A 23,779-nucleotide genomic window follows, 5' to 3' on the forward strand; every position below is an offset into this window, starting at 1 on the left:
CCATCTGCTGCAACCGGTTGGGGTGAGAGAAGGAAGACAGGATAAAAGGCATGCTGTGGAAGAGAGACAGAGGTTAATAACAGATATGATTCAATGCAGAGAGGTCTATTAACACATAGTGAGTGAGAAAGGTGACTGGAAAGGAAAAACTCAATGCATCATGGAAATCCCTGGCAGCCTACGTCTATTGCAGCATAACTAAGGGAGGATTCAGGGTCACCTGGTCCAGCCCTAACTATATGCTTTAGCAAAAAGGAAAGTTTTAAGCCTAATCTTGAAAGTAGAGATAGTTTCTGTCTCCCAAATCCAAACTGGAAGCTGGTTCCACAGAAGAGGAGCCTGAAAACTGAAGGCGCTCCCTCCCATTCTACTTTTAAATACTCTAGGAACAACAAGTAGGCCTGCAGTGCGAGAGCAAAGTGCTCTAATAGGGTGATATGGTACTACAAAGTCATTAAGATAAGATGGGGCCTGATTATTTAAGACCTTGTATGTGAGGAGCAGGATTTTGAATTCAATTCTGGATTTAACAGGAAGCCAATGAAGGGAAGCCAAAACAGGAGAAATATGCTCTCTCTTTCTAGTCCCTGGGTCTGTTCTTCGTACCTCGCTTACTACATCCAAGATCAAATGACACATCCAAGATCAAATCATCGCGCCAACTTTGAGCTTGCTATTCCGGTTCTCCGAACACACCTGTTGTTGACGATTAGTACAGCTGGATGAAGTAATGTGAGATCACTGGGTGGCTTAAAAGGGGCTACGCATCGATAGTAGAAACATTGATCGGCAACCCTTTGATTGGTCGGCGAAAATGTCGAAGGAGCGCGCTCAGTATTTTTCGGCAGCAGAGCAAGAACTCTTGATTGAGGGATTTCAGGAGTTTCAGAGTTTAATTAAAACGCAAGGGAACACTGCAAAGGCTGCAAAAGCAAGGAGAGAGGGCTGGCAGAAAGTTGCTGACAAATTAAACTCGTAAGTAATTTATTAATAATAATAATAATAATAATAATAATAATAATAATGGATTGGATTTATATAGCGCTTTTCAAGGCACCCAAAGCGCTTTACAATGCCACTATTCATTCACTCTCACATTCACACACTGGTGGAGGCAAGCTATGGTTGTAGCCACAGCTGCCCTGGGGCAGACTGACAGAAGCGAGGCTGCCATATCGCGCCATCGGCCCCTCTGGCCAACACCAGTAGGCGGTAGGGTAAATTTATTATATTATATTATATTATATTATATTATATTATATCATATTATATTACATTATATCCTCTTTCACATTAGAGCCACAACAGGACCCACTAGAACATGGGAACAAGTAAAAGTGAAATATAAGAATATTCTACAGAATGGTAATATTTATCACTTATATTGCTTTTAGTCTCTTGAAAAGAGACCCTGAAATAATCTGTTTGTTTGTTTATAACAGCAACCAAGAAAAGGGCAGAGCAAAAAAAGACAGGTGGTGGTCCTGCACCCCCTCGTCAACAAGTTGGTTAAGTAAATAATACCCTCACGGGAAAATCGATATCTCTCTATGAGCACACTGTCGCGCTGAGCTAAAGGATCCTGTCTATCCCGCAATATACGCTGAATTCTGAAAACTCTCCTTATCAATCTTGCACCTTCCGCAATGGGTTCCTCGCGTACAAACGGACAGGACATGGCTGCGACAGACTTCCCAAATCCACCTTCGCTTTTATAGCCGTGGTCTCTCATCTTGATTACACGAAGTAATTTACTATTACTACTCTATAATATGAATTACATCTGAAATAATCAAATACATGAAATAGAATGATTAATAGTACATTTCCCTTTTTTTAGGAAATGACCTGTATGTATCTGTATGAAATCAATAAAAGAATCAAATACTGCATTATCTTTAGTTACATTGATAATATTTATTTATGGAAAAACAGTGGAAAAATATCGCTGTTGCTTTCGTATAAATGAAGCGGACATACCTGAGTGGCCGCGATCTAATCCTGTTTATAAAGTAAGCCTGCTCCCAAGCAGGTTTACGCTTATGGATCTGTTGCTATGACAGCAAGTCCCGGATGAGCTTCGGAGAACCAAACGATCCAAGATCACGCGAAATCGTCAACAATCAAATCCAGCTAACTTACTTAGCGAGGTACGAAGAACGGACCCCCTGTCAGTACTGTTGCTGCAGCATTTTGGATTAGCTGAAGGCTTTTCAGTGAGTTTTTAGGACATCCTGATAATAATGAATTACAGTAGTCCAGCCTGGAAGTAATAAATGCATGAACTAGTTTTTCAGCGTCAGTCTGAGACAGAATATTTCTAACTTTAGAGATGTTGCGCAAATGGAAGAAAGCAGTCTTACATATTTGTTTAATATGTGCGCTGAAGGACATATCCTGGTCAAAAATGACTCCAAGGTTCCTCACAGCGTTACTGGAGGCCAAGGTAATGCCATCCAGAGTAAGAATCTGGTTAGATACCATATTTCTAAGATTTTCAGGGCCAAGTACAATAACCTCAGTTTTATCTGAATTAAGAAGCAGAAAGTTAGCGGCCATCCAGGTCTTTATGTCTTTAAGACATTCCTGCAGTTTAACTAATTGGTGTGTGTTATCTGGCTTCATAGATAGATAGAGCTGGGTGTCATCTGCATAGCAGTGAAAATGTATGCTATGTCTTCTAATTATGCTGCCTAGGGGAAGCATGTATAGTGTAAACAGAATTGGTCCTAGCACTGAACCCCGTGGAACTCCGTAATTAACCTCAGTGTGTGAAGAGGACTCTCCATTTACATGTACAAATTGGAGTCTATTAGATAGATATGATACAAACCACTGCAGCACAGTACCTGTAATACCTACAGCATGTTCTAATCGCTCTAATAGGATATTATGGTCAACAGTATCGAATGCTGCACTAAGGCCTAGCAGGACAAGCACAGAGATGAGTCCACTGTCAGAGGCCATAAGAAGATCATTTGAAACCTTCACTAAAGCTGTTTCTGTGCTGTGATGAGCTCTGAAACCTGACTGAAACTCTTCCAATAAGCCATTCCTCTGCAGATGATCTGTTAGATGTTTGACAACTACTCTTTCAAGGATTTTTGATATGAAAGGAAGGTTGGAGATTGGCCTATAATTAGCTAAGACTGCTGGGTCTAGAGATGGCTTTTTGAGTAAAGGTTTAACTACAGCCACCTTGAAGGCCTGTGGTACATAGCCGATTATTAGAGATAGGTTGATCATATTTAAGATCGAAGAATTAATTAATGGCAGGACTTCTTTGAGCAGTTTTGTAGGAATGGGGTGTAAAAGACACTTTTCAAAGGTGAAGTCAAAATGATCAATTCCAGAGAGACTGTCTCCACAACCACGAGCCCTGACCTGCTTCAGACATGTTACTGATCCCACAAAAATACCACAGTAACAGTGCCTCCTTATCCGGTTGTAAAGTCTGACGTCACTAGCCGTGTCTGGACCTAAACTCCGCTGCAGGTCCATATATCAAACGATCACTATGGCATACTGAGAGTTGAAAAACTGTCTAAAGTCTTTCATCTTTAATAAAATGATCAGCGTTCTGCTCTACCAGGTGTAACAATTGAGTTTAACATCCAGGCATCCGTGAAAACGGAATTTATGATATTTAACGGAGTTAGAAGTTAGCAGGAAGTTAGCTCGCTAGCTTCTATCTAAATACAATATAGCATGTCCTGACTGCTGGGTTTTGGAAACAAATTAAAACGTACAGCTCTGTTATCACTTCCAACATAAATGAAGACAGAAAGCTAAACAGCAGTGACGTTTGTAGGGTTACTAAAGTTTGGCTAGCTGGTATATAATGATGTGCTACGTGACCGCTAGCGACACAGCTATGTTAGCATAATATAAACAAGCTAACTTTTTTCCACTCGATAAAAGTTAACGTGAGTGTTCTCGGTGGTCAGGAACAAATGTAATCGCATGGCAGGATGCTGTAAAAGGACCAAACTTCAGCCAGGAGAACAACTGAGATAATCCATCCACAATACGAGGTTAGTCATTCATATACTGCTGCATGGGCTGGGCTGTAGTTACATCCTAAGGTTTTAAAAACTGAGCTTAAATAAATGATTAGCGGTAATAAAAGCCGAGGGAAGTCAACAGTGATCACTGACTTTTTTAGGAGCTTTTTGAGATTAAATAGAAGAAAATACATAACATTAAACATGTTAACAACACAAAAGCCATATTAAACGCAGACTACTTTAGGCCCGGAAGTAGGATTCGTCACGTCATCACTTAACGACCGGATTCCTTATTGTGTTGTTATTAGCACAGCAGTGCTTGTGTGCACTCAAGCAAGCATTTTCATATTACAGCAGCAGTCTCTAAACAGTCTAAACAGGCTCTTTGTCATTTTCATGTCATGATGATCCAGATGTTTCCAGTTTGTCAAAGCACCCAGCCTCACCCAGCACCCAATTATGACCCCTTCATGCATGACAGAGCTTTAAGCTGTAGTTATAGATGGCATGTGCAAAAATTAATTACACCCTCACTGCTTATGTAGTGTTTGAGCCATAGAGAAATTCAAGTCAGACTTTAACGTGAACATACTGAGACACAAATATACTGAAGTATTTTGTTATTATTACTTTGTTATTATTACTAATATAGCATTTCCTTTAATATAACATTTCCTTTATTTTGTAGCATTTTGTAATATTTAATCTTGATTTTTATTTGTTTATTTTGCGCTTAATTAATGATTTATTATTCCTTCTCCTGTCACAAATCGATTCTGCTGTCATAAATTTCAGGTAATTTCAGTTAATTCTGCTGATGTGTGCTCACAACAACAACAACAACAACAAAAACAACAACAACAACAACAATAATAATAATAATAATATTATCATGTGTTTTGGGACTACGTGTAATAACATGTCTTGTCAGATGGGATTCATCCTGCTCTCTTTTCTGACAGTTTTCTATGTCTGCCAGGCACAATGATCTAATTACAAATAAACACATCAGTTGGCTCTTTAAAGCCCTGCCATGATCCTACATTGTCCACTGTCTGAATCAATTTAAAGTCTAGATTATGAAATATGTTGCTCTTTAGAACTATGTTTCGATCTATTTCAGATAGAACACTCACACCTGAGGATTTGGCATCTATAAAGTTACAGTGACTGATGTGTGGGATGTTCCTTTGGGTGAGTACAAGATGTACTTCCCTCCACCCCTCCATTCAACATCATGAAAGGTTCCTGTTAGACATGGACTGCAGTGCGTCTACTCTTTGAAATCACAAAATGATGCTTGTTAGATAATTTTGTTTTGAGCTGAGCTGTTCACATTAATGCAGCTATTGATTGTTGAATACAATGAATACAATGTCTATTACTTGGAAAAAATGATCCTTCCCAAAATTTTACAATTTTTTTAAAGACTGAAAGCCATGACACATAGAGCACACTGTCACAAAATTACAATTTCTTTGGATCTAAACTTATATAATCTATATACACACTAAAGGGATTGCATTTTTGCAGAAAATGTATTTTCAAAAAACATTGTGGAAAAATTTTAAATGACATCAAGTGATGATCAGCTCGTCCTGATGTTTTTAAACAGGAAAAGGAATAAATAGTTGACCTAGTTCTCACAAGAAGGCAACAGAAGGGAGAATTTTATGATGTGATCCAGGATGCTGGATGTATTACAATCACTTTTGTACATGTTTCAGGATTTAAGGAGGAGCACATCTGAGGAGGCAGACAAATAATATTAGACAAGCGACTTAGCCAGAGAAGCATCCAGCTGAGTGCCTGAGATAAAACTGTTTTATTTTACTCTTTCCATATTGTTGTATTTTCAGTACCAGTGTCTGTTTTGAGTCAAGAGCTCAACTGTTGCCAAATGCAGTGTTCTGACTGGTCGGGTCAGTTTATTTAGATGAAGAAAATCAAGCTTGGTTCAAAAAATAAATGATGCCAGAGAAATTATGCGGTTGGTGTGAACATGTGAACAATTGCAAAAGTTGAAAAATAGCTCAGTCCGAAAAATATTTTGAATGCACAAAATATTGTTATGAATTTTGCATGTGTGATGTGTAAAGGCCTTGAGAATAGAATTTTTAAAAATAAAGTTGTTTAAAAGAAAGTGAAGAGCCTAACACAATTGATGAAAAAGAATTATTTTATCATCGTTATGATCAATCTTTTAAATTTGCCAGTAGATTAAAGAAATAAATCCTTGATCAGAGTGAATGTAGCAATACCAGAAACACCACAAAACACCAAATATAGATGGTATAAAATATTTATAAAGTGAAGGTCCCTTCTTCAAAGAAGAATGTTATTATCTATTTTTCTGAGAAGCTTTAGTCTGTCTGTCAGAACGTTCTGCTTTCTGAGTTCAGTGAGTCTTAGTGTATCATGGTATATTCTCCTCATTCTTTTAAGACTAACATATATGTATCAAATTTAGATACAGTCACCTGAAGTAGGGGAAGGTATCTGTCTTTATCTCTTTTTCAGCTTTAGAGGATTGGACTGAACCAGTTTCAGCTGGGAGATGTGGAAGGGATGTCTTTTAGCTGGCAGCGCATCTGACAGGGTTCACGAGAGACTCTGTTTCAAATAGACCAGTAGAGCGGGGATCCAGTTTCTTAGATTATGTTCTTAATTGAGTATTTTTGGAAGACAACCAAACTTTCTGACATAGTTGGGGGCCAGGGGTCAAATGATGATCAGTTCTGTTCTGCTGTTCTGAGGAAGGTTGCCTTGGTGATCCTGTATAGCCAGCAGCAATGACAAAGGTGGCGCTGGACAAAAAAACCCCCAAAAAAACAGACAGCATATTTCTGTGGACCTGGAAGCAGTGGTGGGTGATATCCTAGAGAGGCCTTGAACAGAGATAGTCCAGTAGTAGAGGAGATTATGGAATTGTGAGCCTAATCAGCCCAGGCCAAGTGTGAGCTCCAAGTTGATTGGTTGAATTGGACCATACACCATAGGACTGCTTCCTGCTCTTGGCTAGTTCTCTCAGTGTGACCATTAGTCTACTGGTGAAAACCACAGGACAGACTAATCTTGGCTGCAATGATCACGTAGAACACCCTTCAAATGTGAGAGGTGAATCGGGGTCCTAGTTCCAAATGTCAGCAGGTATCCCATGAAGTTGGAACGTGTGGTCCATGTGGGGCTGAAGGGAGCTCAGGAAGAGCTTTGGAAAAATAGTCAGCCATAGTGAGTATGGTGTATTACCTGCTAATGGAGGTAGGCAGGTAGACAAAATCCATTATGATGTGGAACCATGAATGCCCTGGGACGGGCTACAAAAGACCCACAGGTGGTGAATTAGAACACTTGTTCCAGAAACAACACCGTGGAAGAAGAAACGTAGGGAAGGTCTGAGAAACACTGGTATACATGGTATACAAGGCCACTATGAAACAAATTCAGGTGTTATAATGCTGAATCACTGAGTTGTATGAATGTTTCACAGAGTTTCATTTTGTTCTTTTTTTTTTTTCTAATAGTGACAAGTCTCAATTTTAGCTTGGTCCAGTCATTCAAGGGTTTTATTGTATTTCTCAGGGGAGCAGTCTCCCTCCAATATGGCCCCAGCTGTGCAGAAGACCCAGTCAAGGATGCTGGTGATTGGATTGTTTGGTGGGAGTTGGTTTACAACTGGAATGGCCTCAGTACGCTCCATGGTCATCACATAAAGTGTCATTAAGATAAATTGATGCAGACTAGTGCCCTTCTCTGTCCTCATAGCAATAATTATAGTCTTAAGTGTCTTCACCCTAATTCATCCTGCGAGCATCCCCTTGCCATTTGGAAGATTAATATGTATTCTTGCTTTTCTCTGCAAGGCACTCGTGAATCACCTTTGGTTTGGAAAGAGCCTTAAGGATGCAATTGATACTCGAGTTGTTTTTGTCAACTCTCAAAGTGACGTAAAGCTTGAACCCAAGGCTGAAAAGGTAACATTCAGTGTATTTATATGATAAAATAAGAAATACTGCTGCTTTTGTCTGAGTCTCTCTCCTCTTTGACCTGCAGGGTGTAGTGGATGGTCTTGAAGCTCTGGGACATAAAATATCAAAATTCTACAATACAGTTAATGCTGTGGGGAAGGGGGATTGTGGCTGCACCTCTGCATGGTCTGATGAAAGGAAAAAGGGCAAAGCAGCTGGTTACTGAGTGCAAGAGTAATGTTAGTTATAAAGCATGCCCTTTTGTTATAGAGTTCAAGGTGGGATTGAGAGTCCCCTTGTCCCAGTTCTTGGACATATGAGAGAGGGTAAAGACATCCAGCCTTTTATATTTAAAATGATGCAGAGCACTATAACAGATCTTATCTATATTTTCTTATAGTTAATCATTTTTAGTCTTAAAAATATAATTAAAATCTAAGTTTGATCAGTATGTTGAATGAGAAATGCAGTTTGAGAAAATAATTTTAATGTCCAGATTTTGTATGCATAGACATGATCCAGCTTTGACCTTTGACAGATTAGTGTCTGTGTGTGGCTGCAGGAATGTGAAAGATGAAAAAGGCGTTGCCAACTCAACATTAGACATGATTCTGATTAAAAGAAAGAGGTATTAACTGTTGAACACAGAACCATAATTCATATGTGATTTTAATGATAGTTAATTATACTTAATTGCTTAATGCAGATCAGGGTATAATCAGGTGTAAGTTTAACCAATATAATCAATAAGAAACGGCCTTTGAAGATGTGAGTGTGTGTATGTTTGAGGAAGTAAAGGAGAGGGCAGTGAGTGAGCGACACCAAGAAGCCACTAATCTGAAAGAATGTCTCACTTTTAAAAAACGAAATTGTATTGGGTTTACTGTGATCAACAAATAGTTTTAAAGAGAAAACATATTTATATGTATTTGAATCAAAAGAGCATGAAAGAGGCTGCCTAAGAACATTTGGGGTGTTTTTTCTTAGTCCTTGCAATGAGTAGAAGACATGAGCTGTATCCACATGGAAGAGATAAGTGTTTCTTCAGGCCTGGATGTGCCTGTTCTTCTGTCCAATCTCTCTCCAGCCAAAGATGAAAATCACAAAATCAGCATTAGCTCAACGTAAGTTAATTAGGTGCACCACTTACAAACACAGCACAAGAAATAACAATTTAGAAACGTTTAATATACATCATAATAAACATAGACTGTTATGTTGCACTAACCCAGCAAACTCCACAATGCAAGCTGCTGCTCAGAACATTAAATTAATTTAAACTAACAGTTTAGATCTCTGTATCCTCTTCCAGAAGGGAACAGTGCATATTGTGAATACATGATATGAGTTGCGTCACACAATATGCCCCCAGCTTGTTGTATCACACACTTTTCACAAATAGCCTATGATGAACTTTCTAGACTGGGTTCATGACTGTCTTCATCACTTTAAGCAACCTCAGTTTCATTGACACTGAGATTTCCATTCCACTTTACTTGTAATCATGCAGTTGAAGGTCTGTTGTTTAGGGAGCAAAAAAAAGTTGAGTTGTACGTGTTCCTAGATCCAGGAAGCACTGGAACCTTCTGTACAAATGCACCGATGAGATATTTCAAGGTTACAGGGCAAAAGGCCTGGTGTTCTGCTCTGCACCATGGGAAATGAAGGAACAGTCAGCGTGAGAGCTTTGGATTAAGGAAGGAAGTGCCCTCAGAAACTGTCTATGTATAATGCCAAGAAATCCATGCTACACCCCTTTTTGGCCTGCCTAAATAGAAATGAAGTTAATTATCTGATATCCTGAAAACTCTGTTGGTCCTGAAAAAGAGTAAACATAATTTAACATAATATAAAGTGCAAAGGTAGGTAAAACATGCAAACTGTTAACTCGAACATAACTAGTTATAAATAGACCCCCACCCCACCCCCACTATTTTCCTCTGAAATGTAGTTGATTAGAATTTAGTTGTTGTTAGTTGGTGCTATATCATTAAAGTTCAATGTCATCTCAGGGCATTGAATATCGATCTCTTACAGCATCCCTGAAACATGAGCAAAGGTTATTATTGTAAAGCTCAGCACAGATCATTGTCCATGCACAGTGGTGTGAAAAAGTGTCCCTTCCTGATTTCCTATTTTTTGTGTTTGTCACACTTACATGTTTTAGTTTATCAAACAAATGTAAATATTACACAAATATAACACAAGTTCAATTCAACTTGCTCGTCAGGGCCTCCACCAGAGTTTCGCTCTGCTCAGGCATAGTTCACCATCTTTCAGGGCCTACCGTCCTATATAGAAACTGTATTTCTGTATGTCCTGTTTACTTTTCAGAAAATCCAGTTTCTAAATGAAGGCGTTTATTATCAAGGGGAAAACAAACCTACATGGCCCTGTGTGAAAAAGTGATTGCCCCATTAACCACACCCAACTTCTAATATACAGTATATCTGTAACACACAATCACAGCTAATAGAGTCCAAAAACGCTCGTGCAGTTATTGTATTATAAACACTGGAGATTTATTTATAATATTATATTAAATATCAAACCCACCTCTAGGGAATCGCAAGCGAGTTTACTCTTATTGTGGGTCCCAAGCAGGATAAATTGGAGGGTTGTGTCAGACAGAACATATTATGTAAAATCTGTGCCAAATCATACATCCATCCATTGTGATTTCTACTTCGAGCATGAAGAAGCAGCAAAAAGTACATCTGTGTTAAATGGAGGAATCTATTGTCCATATGATCATCAAGTTGTAGGACATCATCTGTGAAGTAAGCAAATTTAAAATTTATATTTTGCATATATTAAAAAATAATAAAACAAGTTTCAGCATCTGATATGTTGCCCTTGTGCTTTCAAAGGGGATTTTAATGTCCTTATACTTTTTTATAAATTAACCTTTTGTTAAAGTTTATTGTATATACATATATTCAATTAAATATGAATATTCATACAAAAAATGTCCCTTTTGTTCAGATGCTTTAAATAATGAAAACATCCTCAAAGGAGCTTTTAAGGAGCAAAATTCTCTGCAGTCAAATTTTTCAGGTTTCTTTCTTTATACTTCGATATTTTACATGATTCCTGCACAGTTTTGGATTCATGACTAGTTGTTAATAACATTCATGATTGTGGCCAGTGTAGGAGGGACCGTTCCGCATGATTGCACTGCAATTACCAGGCCTCTGGATAACTTCAAGACATGTTGAGGAGGTAATTTAGCCATTAAAACCAGCTGCGTTAGATCAAGGACACATCCAACACCTGCAGGACACCAGCCCTTGAGGCCTGGTGTACCCCCACCTGTGCTAGATTATGTCGCTTCCGTGACTATTCCTTCATTTGCTGTTATATTTGCTGTAAATAAAATAAACAACAACAAAAAATTAATCAATAAATTAAAATATATATTTTGACACAACACAGAAGACGTCCAGATATCCCAGTTTTCCAGTAGCACTTGAACGCAGCTTACCTTTGTGGATCCGTGGGGAGCTGACGGCGTGAAGAATCTAGAACAGGGGTCCCCAATCCCAGTCCACGAGGGCCGGTGTCCCTGGAGGTTTTAGATCTCACCCTGGGTCAACACACCTGAATCACATGATTAGTTCATTACCAGGCCTCTGGAGAACTTCAAGACATGTTGCGAAGGTAATTTATCCATTTAAATCAGCTGTGATGGACCAAGGACACATCTAAAACCTGCAGGGACACCGGCCCTCGTGGACTGGGATTGGGGACCGCTGATCTAGAAAGTCCAAAAAGTCAAAATGTAACGTGATTAGTTCCTGTCAGGGGAAATCGTGCCTTTTAGGGACGGAACGATCTGTAAGTGACCGGAAAGGAAACCACAGATCTTTTAGATATGTGTATGCACAGGGAACATTTTGAATGCTATGCTAGATTTGTGAAGCTGAAATTTAAAAATTAAGCGTTTTTATTTGTTCAGGCACTGAGATACGCCTTTGTGAAATTGGCACGCTTGTGAATCTCTGTTTTGAATCTTAGAGAAGAAAGAGCCATTGCGAAGCTTAAGTACATGATACCGATCATCACATTGCTCTGCGTGTTTGAGGCCCGAGTGCCTGAAAGCTGCGGTGGCCGCAGACTCTCTCAAATGTTCAGAGATTGGACGGTGAGTATTTTATTTACGATTTCTTCTATTCAGTACTAACAAAGAATTTACATGACGCAGTTTTGAGCCCCTTAATCCGCCTCTTTTTAAAAAGTTTTTATTTTTCCTCCACATCACAATATAACTACTCATACTTAACAGATATTATCCAGTAAAATGTACTGTACACATGCCCATATATTGTTTTATAAAGGAGAAAACTGAAAGTGTTTTCTACAGTGTGACACAGACCTTTTTACGTGGATGTAAGGGACACCCTGCACGATTACAGCCAAAATACCAATTGCGGTCATTTCTAGTCAATACTGAGATCATGATTAGAAAATATTTGTCACGTTATTCACGGATTTATTTATTTATTTTTTAGTAGCAAAAAAGTTTTTTTTTTCACTTGGATGAAAATACAAACTTACGGAGCCCCGCAGGGGACACGGGAGAAAAAAAAATTAAGACGGACTTTTGCGAGATCTCGCAAAACAAACTCGGGAATCTCGCAAAACAAACTCGGGATCTCGCAAAAGTTTTGCAAGATCTCGCAAAAGTTTTAGCCGCATTCTTCAGAGGCCGCCAGCTCGAAGCTGACCGGGAGGTCGAGGCACGATGTGCCGGGAAAGCGGTGTTCCTCCCGGCTGTAGTAGGTCTCGACCTCCCGTTAGCTTCGAGATAGTGGGTGTCAGATCTCCGAAAACGTCGGAGCACTTTTGCAAATATGTGATGTCTTGTTAACCGAGCAGGTATCTGACGTTTACACAACTACATTCACGCCTCAAAATATCTTAAAAGTGTATTTTGTGACCCAGAAAGAGTAATATTACAACTAAGTAGCTGCCGCCATTGTTGGAATTCAACTTTTGCGAGATCCCGAGTTTGTTTTGCGAGATCTCGTAAAAGTCCGTCTTAATTTTTTTTTTTCTCCCATGTCCCCTGCGGGGCTCCGTACAAACTACTTTTACGTCCATGCTGTACTATTTCTGGTAATGTACAAAAATATGAATGACTAACCTCGTATTGTGGATGGATTATCTCAGTTGTTCTCCTGGCTGAAGTTTGGTCCTTTTACAGCATCCTGCCATGCGATTACATTTGTTCCTGACCACCGAGAACACTCACGTTAACTTTTATCGAGTGGAAAAAAAATTAGCTTGTTTATATTATGCTAACATAGCTGTGTCGCTAGCGGTCACGTAGCACATCATTATATACCAGCTAGCCAAACTTCAGTAACCCTACAAACATCACTGCTGTTTAGTTTTCTGTCTTCATTTATGTTGGAAGTGATAACAGAGCTGTACGTTTTAATTTGTTTCCAAAACCCAGCAGTCAGGACATGCTATATTGTATTTAGATAGAAGCTAGCGAGCTAACTTCCTGCTAACTTCTAACTCCGTTAAATGTCATAAATTCCGTTTTCATGGATGGCTGGATGTTAAACTCAATTGTTACACCTGGTAGAGCAGAACGCTGATCATTTTATTAAAGATGAAAGACTTTAGACAGTTTTTCAACTCTCAGTAATGCCATAGTGATAGTTTGATATATGGACCTGCAGCGGAGTTTAGGCCCAGACACGGCTAGTGACGTCAGACTTAACGACCGGATAGCTGGAAAGAAGGTGGGCTGCTTATCTGCCATAGTGCCATAAGACCTGCAATCTGTTTATATGTTTATAAACAATCTGTTTATTGTATGTAGGTCTAGTGAATCTGTGAGGTAAGAGAGGCATTTTGAGGATGCCACTGTGTTTCAGGCTGATGAAATGGGATCTTACCATAGTAACACTGCCTCCTTATTCCTTATTGTGTTGTCATTAGCACAGCACCATACCTGTGTGCACTCAAGCAAACATTTTCATATTTCAGCAGCAGTCTCTAAACAGTCCTGGCTCTTCGTCATTTTCATGTCATGATGCTCCAAATGTTTCCAGTTTGTCAAAGCACCCAGACTCACCCAGCACCCAACTACATATGACTCTTTTTTGCATGACAGAGCTTTAACCTGCTTTAACTTTGTGCTTTATTAGTTCCTCGTGCTGTTACAAATATATTCTGCTGTCATAAATTTCAGGTAATCCTGCTCCTGTGTGCTCACATTAGAACTTATGCTTAATTTGTGTTACTGCAGTTTTGTCTGTTTGTAAAAGTATTTAGCCACTGAAAGCTCTCCCTTTTTTGCACTTGATCTGGCTCTAGTCTCATCATACATTCCACTCCAGTCAGCTATCTCCCTGTGAAGAGAAAAAACTCCTCCCTACTTACACCAGAATCTATGCCCTATCCATCGTGTCCAGTAATTTTCCGCTACAGGCTTGTGATATATGGGTGTGGCATTTTCTTTTAACACTCTTCTTTATATGATCCTACAGAACATGAATGTGTAATAAAAGATAAAACATAAATGAACTATTCAAAAATAAAACATAAATGAGGTATTCCTAACAGTTCACACACGCCTTTTCTCTGTGGCTGGCTGATGGACCAACAACAGATTAGCCCACAGACTGGTTGTATCACATATTTTTCCACATTGCTTCCTTCAGAGAACATTTGATAACAGATGGTCTCTGAACGAAGATGGACAATTTAGAGTTAGGAGTAAAGCAATGGCAATTGCTATCACCACAGGTCTGTACCTTTTTATAAAGCACAGCTTGTACCAGAAGATATGCAGTTACTTTTGTAGCATGGCGCCATTTGCCAGAGTGAGAGCGGAGATCATAAATAAGATTTTAGTCAGGTAAGCAGGATAAGGAACAACAGTTGAAGGAATACTTGGGAGAGTTTCCTAATCCCACTGACACTGACAAGGATTTTTGAGGGTACGTGGGAGTTTGCCTAATCAGTCTGTTGAAGGATAAAAATAATCTCTTAATTTTGTAGTGAATGGAATTTTTTGTGATTGAATTGGATATTTGAAGATCTCTCGTGGATGCTGTTGCTACTCAATAATATTCTGAACGTATAAACACATTAGAATACCAGTATTATGAGCTTCCTCTCTTTTGGTAATTAAGCAAATTTGAACTCATCTGCATTAGAAATGTTGCTTCACTGCAAGAAGGTCCTGAGTTCAATTCCACCATCAGGCCGAGGTCTTTCTGTGTGGAGTTTGCATGTTCTCCCTGTGTTTGCGTGAGTTCTCTCTGGGTGCTCCGGCTTCCTCCCACAGTCCAAAGTCATGCAGTTAGTGGGAATGGGTTAATTGGAAACTCTAAATTGCCCATAGGTGTGAATGTGAGTGAGAGTGTGAATGGTTGTTTGTGTCTATGTGTTAGCCCTGCGACAGATTTGTCGAGGGTGTATGCTGCGTCTCGCCCTAAGACAGCTGGGATAGGCTCCATCTCCCCTGGCATTGCAGTTCACAGCTTTGAGCTTTGACCATCCATTTGTTCCAATTACACACTCGTTCTGGTAACTTCACCCCTTCATATTATAATGAATAATAAATAAACACTCAAAGAAGCAACACAACCACAACAAACATGACATGCTTTTTTTATTTTATATAATATGCTCCTTCTCTTTTAAAATTCCAGCCTTTGTATTAACAGGTAAAGAACACCTTGTAGTCAAGTAAGGTTCTGGTTTTGTAGTCCATCCTCTGCACACTGTAGTTTTATTTTTTTCACAGCAGACATACGGTGTCATATTGTCAAAGACACTAATGTCAGCGTCAGTGTGGTTGGATTCTTGGTGCACCACTGTGCTCGAAGTCCTTGTGAATTCTCCTACGCAGCTTTCTTTGACCTGTTTAATTGAAGTCAAGTTTATTCAGTTTTAAGACATCTTAAAATTTTTGAAAACAGCCAGACCTTCATCATTTGTTTATGCATTGGGAGAAGCACTTCTAAATTTGTTTATGGAGTATAAAAAATGCAGGTATGGAAACAATGATGGATCACTGATCTGCGTGTGAAACATTTGTATGGATGATTCAAGCACAACTTTGTGCATCCACACTGTTTTCTGTTTTCTTCTGGGTTTTCTCATCATTCACAGAGATTCATGGAGACTTTATAGACTGTTGTTGTTTTTCATGCCACTGAAAGCCTTTGTTGTATTCCTCAGGGGAGTGGCCTCCCTCCAATATGGCTCCATCTGTGCTGAAGTGACACTGGTGATTGGAGGGTCTGGTGGGAGCATGATCACACCGGCAGTGGCCTCGTTAAACATACAAAGTGCCATCGAGACAAATTAATTCAGACTGATGCCCCTCTTTGGTATAGCTTGCATCATAATCAAGAGCGTCTTCACCCTAATCCATCCTATAATCATCACTTTGTCATCTCAAAGATTGACATTTACTTTTCTATTTCTCTCCAAGGTGATCATGAACCACCTTTGGTTTGGAAAGAGCCTTAAGGAGGCAATTGATTGTTTATGTTAACTCTAAAGGTGAAGTAAAGTTTGAATCCAAGACTAAAAAGGGAAAGTCAGTAATTTATATGATAAAATGATAAATTCTGCAGCTTTTGTTCCATCTGAGTCTTTTTTCCTCTTTGCCTTGTAGGATGTAGTTGATGCTCTTGAAGCTGAGGGACATCAAATATTAAAATTTTACAATGTCGTTAACTGTGGCGAAGGAGAGCGGTGGCTGTATCTCTGCGTGGTCTGATGAAAGGAAAAAAGACAAAGCAGCTGGTTACTGAGACCAAGAGTCAGTGATGTTACATATACAGCACGGCTTTAAGGTTATAGGCACTCCTGCAGCCAAGAAACCACAAAGTAAAACAGTTTTCTGATTCTCAGTAAAGATGATCAAGAAGAAACAGCTCATCTGTGACTGCATCTGATCTCTTTTCACTGTTCTGTTCAGATAAATTGTGCACATTCTGACTCTTTGCTGCCATTTCTCACAGGTTAATGGTGAACTCAGTAAAGATCACTGTCCATGTTTATTTTTCCAGCTATATACATCTGTGACTTAATCGTACACTTATGTTTTACTTGTGTGTCTGAAATAGATTTTTATACTGAAAACATAATGTGGCCATCAGATTATTTAAATCCCAAATTTCATTAAAAGCAGTGCAAAGACAGTGTTGTAAAAACCATGCAGTGTTATTACACCAATGCATTGGCTGAAATTTCAGCCAAGTTGTTATCTTAAATATTAATATCTGCATCAAATTTCACAATCAAGATTCCTTATTTTAATCTTAACATTGTTTTCCAGAAAGTTATTTGTTTATGTAAAGCTGAAAAACAAAAATACATATAGAATAGATTCTTAAACAGCTTTCATGTTAGAAAGCTTTTTAAGAATACACCAGCAGGAGGAGACTCTGACCGTTAAAATATTAATTTGTAAAAAGTCTATTAGAAAAACGGTTAGACTTCCTGCTCCATTCCACCAGTAAACACATTGCTTAATTTGTACATTTTAGCCTTCATGACTCCCAATAAAGTAGGGTACACTTTAGGCAGCCTTAAGTTATTTACCAGTTGATTTGTGTTTTTTAAAAAAAAACAAAACAGTTAACCTCGATGTCAGACCAACCTTTTTTTTTTTCATATCTGAGAGCCTCTCTTTCCTCCCTCTCAGTTCGCGTCTGTTTCACGCCTTACGATTGCATAGTTTCAGTAACAGCATCCCGATGACCGATGATCCCGATCCTCACTGTCTCAAAGTTTGTCTCCCACCCATTTCTGAGGCAAAAGAGAAAAGTGAATTCATAGTGGTAAACTTTGTTTTCTTTGAAAGCAAAAGACTGGCCCTTTTTTTTCTTGACTGAGGAATAATGACCAAAAGTTTGCTTAAGACAATGAGAACAGTTTATATCTGTTTGACACTTTATGACTTCCAGCTGGGCTTATCAAGGTTTCTTAAGCTTTGCCCGCGTTACAACCTCGATGTTATTGTGAATCAAACTAAAACAAGTTAATGCACTTGAGTGCAATTTTGAATATTTAACGATATCAATCTTTGTAATATATAAAGTCATATCATAACAAAGAATTAACAAGATGTAACAGTCAAAATGCTCAGTTTCAGACTTGATAAATGAAACTTCAAAGTGTCTATGTTCATCTTTTATATACAGTATAAGTGAAACTCACAATTATAGTGTCCAACATCACTGGTGCAGTTGTTGTTACAGGTGTGTCAGCATCAGCAAAGCGAGATCTCACACACTGTGTCAGCTCATTTTTTTTGTCTGAAAATACTGAGCCAAATACTGATCTTTTTTTATTTTAGTTATTAACTAAAATTAATTGGTTAATTTTAATTCTAAATTGCCCATTGGTGTGAATGGTTGTCTGTCTCTCTGTGTTAGCCATGCATCAGATTGGCAAGTTTCTTGTCCAGGATGTACCCTGCCTCTCTCCAAATAAACATAAACAGAAGGATGGATATTAAGATTTTGTGCTCCATTAGTTTTTCCTGCTATTGTGTATATATTTTTGTATTATGTATGTATGTATGTATGTATGTATATAATTGTCATAAATCAGTGTGTAATTCTGCTGCTGCGCTCAGCTCAAAAATTTGTAGGGCAAGCAGGTCAGGGAGCAACAGTTTCCTGACTGTACTTTATAGTTGCTTTGCGTGTTATAGTGAAAGGAAGTGATAACCTGGACTCCAGCTGGATATGTTTGTTTTGTAACTGTTGATGTTGTATAAAATACATTTTAAACATTTTTGTACATCTTCCTTGTTTTATTATGGGACTATATCCAAGCTGCTTTTTATGAAGTATAAGAGCCAAACGGGTTACTTTAAAGATTCATAATATTTCTCTGCTCGTGTCACAAAAACGTACAGTTTTTTTGTGCAGCCAGTGATGACTGGGAAGTTCTTCATGATCAAACACAGTGGTATGAGCCAAAGTCTAAATATTTAAGGAGCTTTGTGGAGTAAGTGCAGCATTACTGGCAAGGCAGATGCTAACTGTAAAGTAGCCAGCTCATAACACTTGTGTTGACCTTAAGGATGGAATGACTACCAAAGAGCTTTAGGACAAAAGAGTGAGGGCGGCTCCAGAGCCATGCAGTCAGAGCCTGGAGATTTTCACCAAAGAAGTAGGCTGGATGTGACAGAGCTCAGAAAGGAATAGCAGACCTCATCAGCAGAATGCTAAAGCTAGTAAACCAGTTCAGAAATGTTCAGAGCAGGGTTGTTGATATTCAAGATCTGTTAAATGTCAGGCAGCAAAACTGAGATACAGAACATCCAACGGAGCAACAGAGAAAAGCTGGGAAATGGGACATCAGCAATACAGGAAAACATCTATACAAATATCTAATACACGTTGGTTGTGAGAAAATAGACGGAAATAACACGAACTCTGCTCAGCTTAGCCAACAATAATTAAACCCAGAAGGAGAAGAACCAATTGATAAAGATGGACAAACTAAAGTAAAAAGCTGAAAAGTTCCTGATAGAAACTCTGGAAAAAAGGTTTCCTGAGGAAATTTCCATGATGGATACTTGTAAAGATGGTAGCATAATATGATGCAAAATGCATTAAAACAGGTTATAGGTAGTGGCAGCTGTGGCAGGGCAAGACCTAACTAACTCCCTCGTTGAAGGAACATCTCATCAAGTCCTGTAGAAGCAACAGCATGCTTAGATTTTTGTGATAGCTACAGAGAGATCTATCAAGAACTGAAAGAATACAAGTTGCTCGTTAGCTTATTTTGTGCAACTGCGTCACCGAGCTGCACAAGCTACATGCTGCAAAACTGTGCTGAGGACTGCCAGACACAGATCACCTCACAGGCAACAAAACGTGTAAAGTGTAAAGCAGGCAGTGTTGATAAGTCAACACAGAATCGCAAAACTAGAATCTGAGTGGTCATAGAAGCTGGACAATGTGATTATCAAGAAGTATAGGAAACTAGTAAGTGTATATTCATAATTTGAATGACCTGTTGCTGATTTAAATTCTCAGATTAAAAGTGCATACTCATGCCATAAAAGGAAGAAAGTCAAGAGTTTAAGAATGCAAGAAATCAATTAGACTTCAAGGCTTCACTTCCTGTTCTGCCACTTTAGGTGACATGGCAGAGGCAGAGATATAGATCGTGCTCTTCAGTCAAGGGAAGCAGTTCTGTGGAAAAAATGCTGGAAGGAAAGTGGTTATCAAGAGGTAGCCTTCTATATCAGTTGTTGCCAGTCATGCATGCAGTCAGATATGCAAAGAGAAGGCAAAACACACTCCAATCTTAGACAAAAACCTCTCTAATTTTCATATCTGCACACGAGGAGCTTGGCAAGATTCACCTCTTATCAAAGGTATGGCAGCAGTGCTGGACATATGCTGCTGTCAGGAAAGTTCTGTTACAATCTAAACCGTGTGGACATCGTAATGGAAACATTGAAAGTCAGATTGTGGTGAACTATGCGATGGAAGGATTCATACCTGATGAGGCACCATTCACCGAAAAGGGAGGAGCAAGTTGCAGTGCAGGCTTTGGATAATGTAGAGATCTGAGTTATCTTGGTGTCAAAAGGCATCATATGGTTACTCAAAGCCCCAGCTGCTTTGCAGAGTAGTATGAAAGCTAAAGATAATGTAATCACACAAAGTACTCAGTTTCACTGTGAAAGAGCAAACGATTGATGAGGAGGTCCTGCACACACTGATGTGTGAAGTTAAGCGATTATCAACAGCCAACCCATCTCAAGAGGCCTTAAACCCAAACTATGTGCTGCTAATGAAGGCCAAAACTCTGCTCCCCCCTGGATTATTTGACAAGAATGATATTTATAACCCAGATGTAGCTTGCTCTAAGTCCAGTACTTAGCACACTTGTTTTGAAGACCCAGGATTAAGGATAATCTAGCAGATATTTCATTGATATGACAGATATTGGATATTTCACAATCAGAATGAGTAGTGTAGAAACAGAAATATTAGTGGCTAAATATCAAGATAAATATAGAGATATAGGTAAAGATGTGAACATAAATATACATATAAAAATAAAAGGACAAGTATGTGTGCAAATATATATCATGGTGTACAAAAGTGACAGAGTGCAGTGCTGTGTGATTAATCCTGTTCCACATGTGTCGACCTGACCCAAGTGGAATGAAGGAATGACCTCATGTAACGTTCCCTCAGACAGCGAGGTTGAAGGAACCTGTTGCTCAAACTGCTCTTCAGATTGCCCAGTGTGTTATGGAGGCAACCGAAAATTGGTTCATATAGGTTGTTTTCAAAAAACCGAAGGAAACACCTTGGTGCTGAAGAAACTTGTGGAAAAAGAGGTGAGTCAGATTGTTGAGGAGTACTTGGTGAGGGCTAATTCTTTTAGGTTCAGCAGCTAACAAGATGGTGTATCGGTCAGGATACAGGAAGGAGGACAACAGGCTTCCACTTTGCTGGATTGTCACCGCCAGCTGTTTTATTGCCACCTAGATGCTCAGTGTTGCCAGCAGTCTGTAGTAACAAACAAGTTGCCATGAGTATATAAATATAAACAACAACAGCTTCACTAAGATAAACATAAAGAATGAAATGAAATAAACCAACACATCCATCTGAATATACACATAACACAACATATATGATTTGGACTATGCCAATCTTACATCTCTTGCTCCAAACACAGAAAGGACACAATTAAACACAGTGAGAATGTCATACATAGCCGAAACATCCACTCTAACTGTAAACAAAGGGACTTTGGCGCCACCGTGTGGCCGAATAAAATTACTACATAATGGCGGCGGCCAGCGGTACATGCCTCTAGTCACGAGATGAAAAAAAAACACGCTGCTATAACGCGGTAACTAAAGCCGCGGCAAACATCAGGATCGGAAAATAAACATATTTAAGGAAACTTACTTCCAGTCATGAACTTAACACTCGGAGCATCACCGTGAAGGATGGCAACCAGGAACATAGCTTACGAGGTAAACAGAACTAACACGGAAAACAATCTCCCCTTCTGGATTAGCAGCGCGGTACCCTAAACTTCCGCCTACGTCATTTCCTATGGCTCCACCCCACACAATATTGCAGAACATAAAATCCCAGAGCCTTTTATACACAGATAGTGAATGAATCAGGTATTTTCCGTGTGAATTAAAACTTAATTTCAATGCCTGAGCACTTTACTCAGATGTAAATGGTCTGTATTTATATAGCGCTTTACTAGTCCCTAGGACCCCAAAGCGCCTAGGACTCCAAAGCGCTTTACACATCCAGTCATCCACCCATTCACACACTGGTGATGGCAAGCTACATTGTAGCCACAGCCACCCTGGGGCGCACTGACAGAGGCGAGGTTGCCAAACACTGGCGCCACCGGGCCCTCTGACCACCACCAGTAGGCAACGGGTGAAGTGTCTTGCCCAAGAACACAACGAACAAGACTGTCCAAGCCGGGGCTCAAACCAGCAACCTTCCGATTACAAGGCGAACTTCCAACTCTTGAGCCACGATCGCCCCATCTACTCAGATGTGTCAGAGTAGACAAAAAAGGATCTTTAATAGATTCTTGTTTGGCATAGGAGAAACAAAAACCTAAGGAAGGTAAGTGATGACAAAGAAAACCACTCTTCTGTGGGGCTTCTATTGAGGTTCTGAAACTGCAGAAATGTGACACGGTACAGGAAGGCCACCACTTTGTTTGCTGCATTGTATTTACAATATTCTTTGGTGGTGATGATGGGAGGGAGATGCATGTTTAATGAACCACAAGGTCTTTCAATGAGGCATCTGCTCCCACTGATCACACATATCATAAAGATGTAACATCAAATGGAGTTATTGCGTGTAACATAACTGAATGCTTTTCATCTTTCATCAGTTCAAATAAATCCATACATTTTTCTTATTACTTTTTTTTTAAATGCTTGTGTTTCGACTCATTTCTTGTCAAAGTTGGCAGACTTGATTTTTAAGGAAGAGGTGGTCTCATTTAATGAGCGTGCATCAATGAACTCTGAATGGCCCACTGATTCCAGAAAGAAACTTACTGGCCTAAAATGCTCTTCAGTTGTCAAATGCAAGTTTGCTTTAGAAAACAACATAAACATCTGTGATCAACAGATCTGTCTGAATAGTCTCAGGTGTGTGGCCAACATGAGAGAGAGGTAAGGGAAATAGGGAATGCTCACAGTTGATGTGTTAATTATAGAAGAGTCATGTAACTTATGCTTCAGTTTCTACTAGACTGAGTGCACACTCTGTGGGAGATGGTTCCTCTGTATCTGTGTCGGTGAACTACCGACTGTGTGTTTTTTCCTCCCTTTCACTGTGTGTGTGCTACAGTGCTACAGTCATACAGGAACCAAGACTGGGGCGAATAAATGTACAGAGCTGACTGGAACCAAGAACCATCGAATAAATTCATTAAAAGATCCAACGGGTGGATTCACTGTCTGTGATGGACAGGCTTCAGATAACACTGATGTAAATACTGCAAACTTTACTAGGAGCCCACCTGGCCTGTAGCAAAGAAAGGAATGTCCAATACTATTTCTATTTGTACCTTTCAAAGTAAAAGACGAGGAATGTTAACAGTAAAGTTAATTTACATTAAAGTCAGTAACATGCAGTACTCTCTTTAATCTTGATAAAAGTATATTTCGCATACTTAAGTTCAAGTTGGAGGGTGTAGAAGAGACAAAATACAGATTGGTCCAGATCACAGTGGAAGAGGTCGTCAGGATGGGACAAGTTTTGTAATTATGTCCTAAACTGTCCC

At 39.2% G+C, this 23,779-nt stretch overlaps 2 long non-coding RNA genes across 2 annotated transcripts; one reads left to right on the top strand and one right to left on the bottom strand.

Moving 5' to 3' along the window:
• Positions 1-11,692: 11,692 nt before the first annotated feature.
• Positions 11,693-16,298, top strand: LOC146375798 (uncharacterized). The gene is made up of 3 exons (XR_014801814.1): positions 11,693-11,812; positions 11,993-12,119; positions 16,184-16,298. It is a non-coding gene; the product is annotated as an uncharacterized LOC146375798 (long non-coding RNA).
• Positions 15,595-22,156, bottom strand: LOC146375799 (uncharacterized). The gene is made up of 3 exons (XR_014801813.1): positions 21,913-22,156; positions 17,616-21,504; positions 15,595-16,726 (listed from the first exon to the last, which is right to left on the bottom strand). It is a non-coding gene; the product is annotated as an uncharacterized LOC146375799 (long non-coding RNA).
• Positions 22,157-23,779: the final 1,623 nt, after the last annotated feature.

The sequence above is a fragment of the Perissodus microlepis genome, chromosome 12 (genome assembly GCF_051167445.1).
Source record: "Perissodus microlepis isolate ML-2025 ecotype Zambia chromosome 12, ASM5116744v1, whole genome shotgun sequence".
Taxonomy (NCBI): Eukaryota; Metazoa; Chordata; class Actinopteri; order Cichliformes; family Cichlidae; genus Perissodus; species Perissodus microlepis.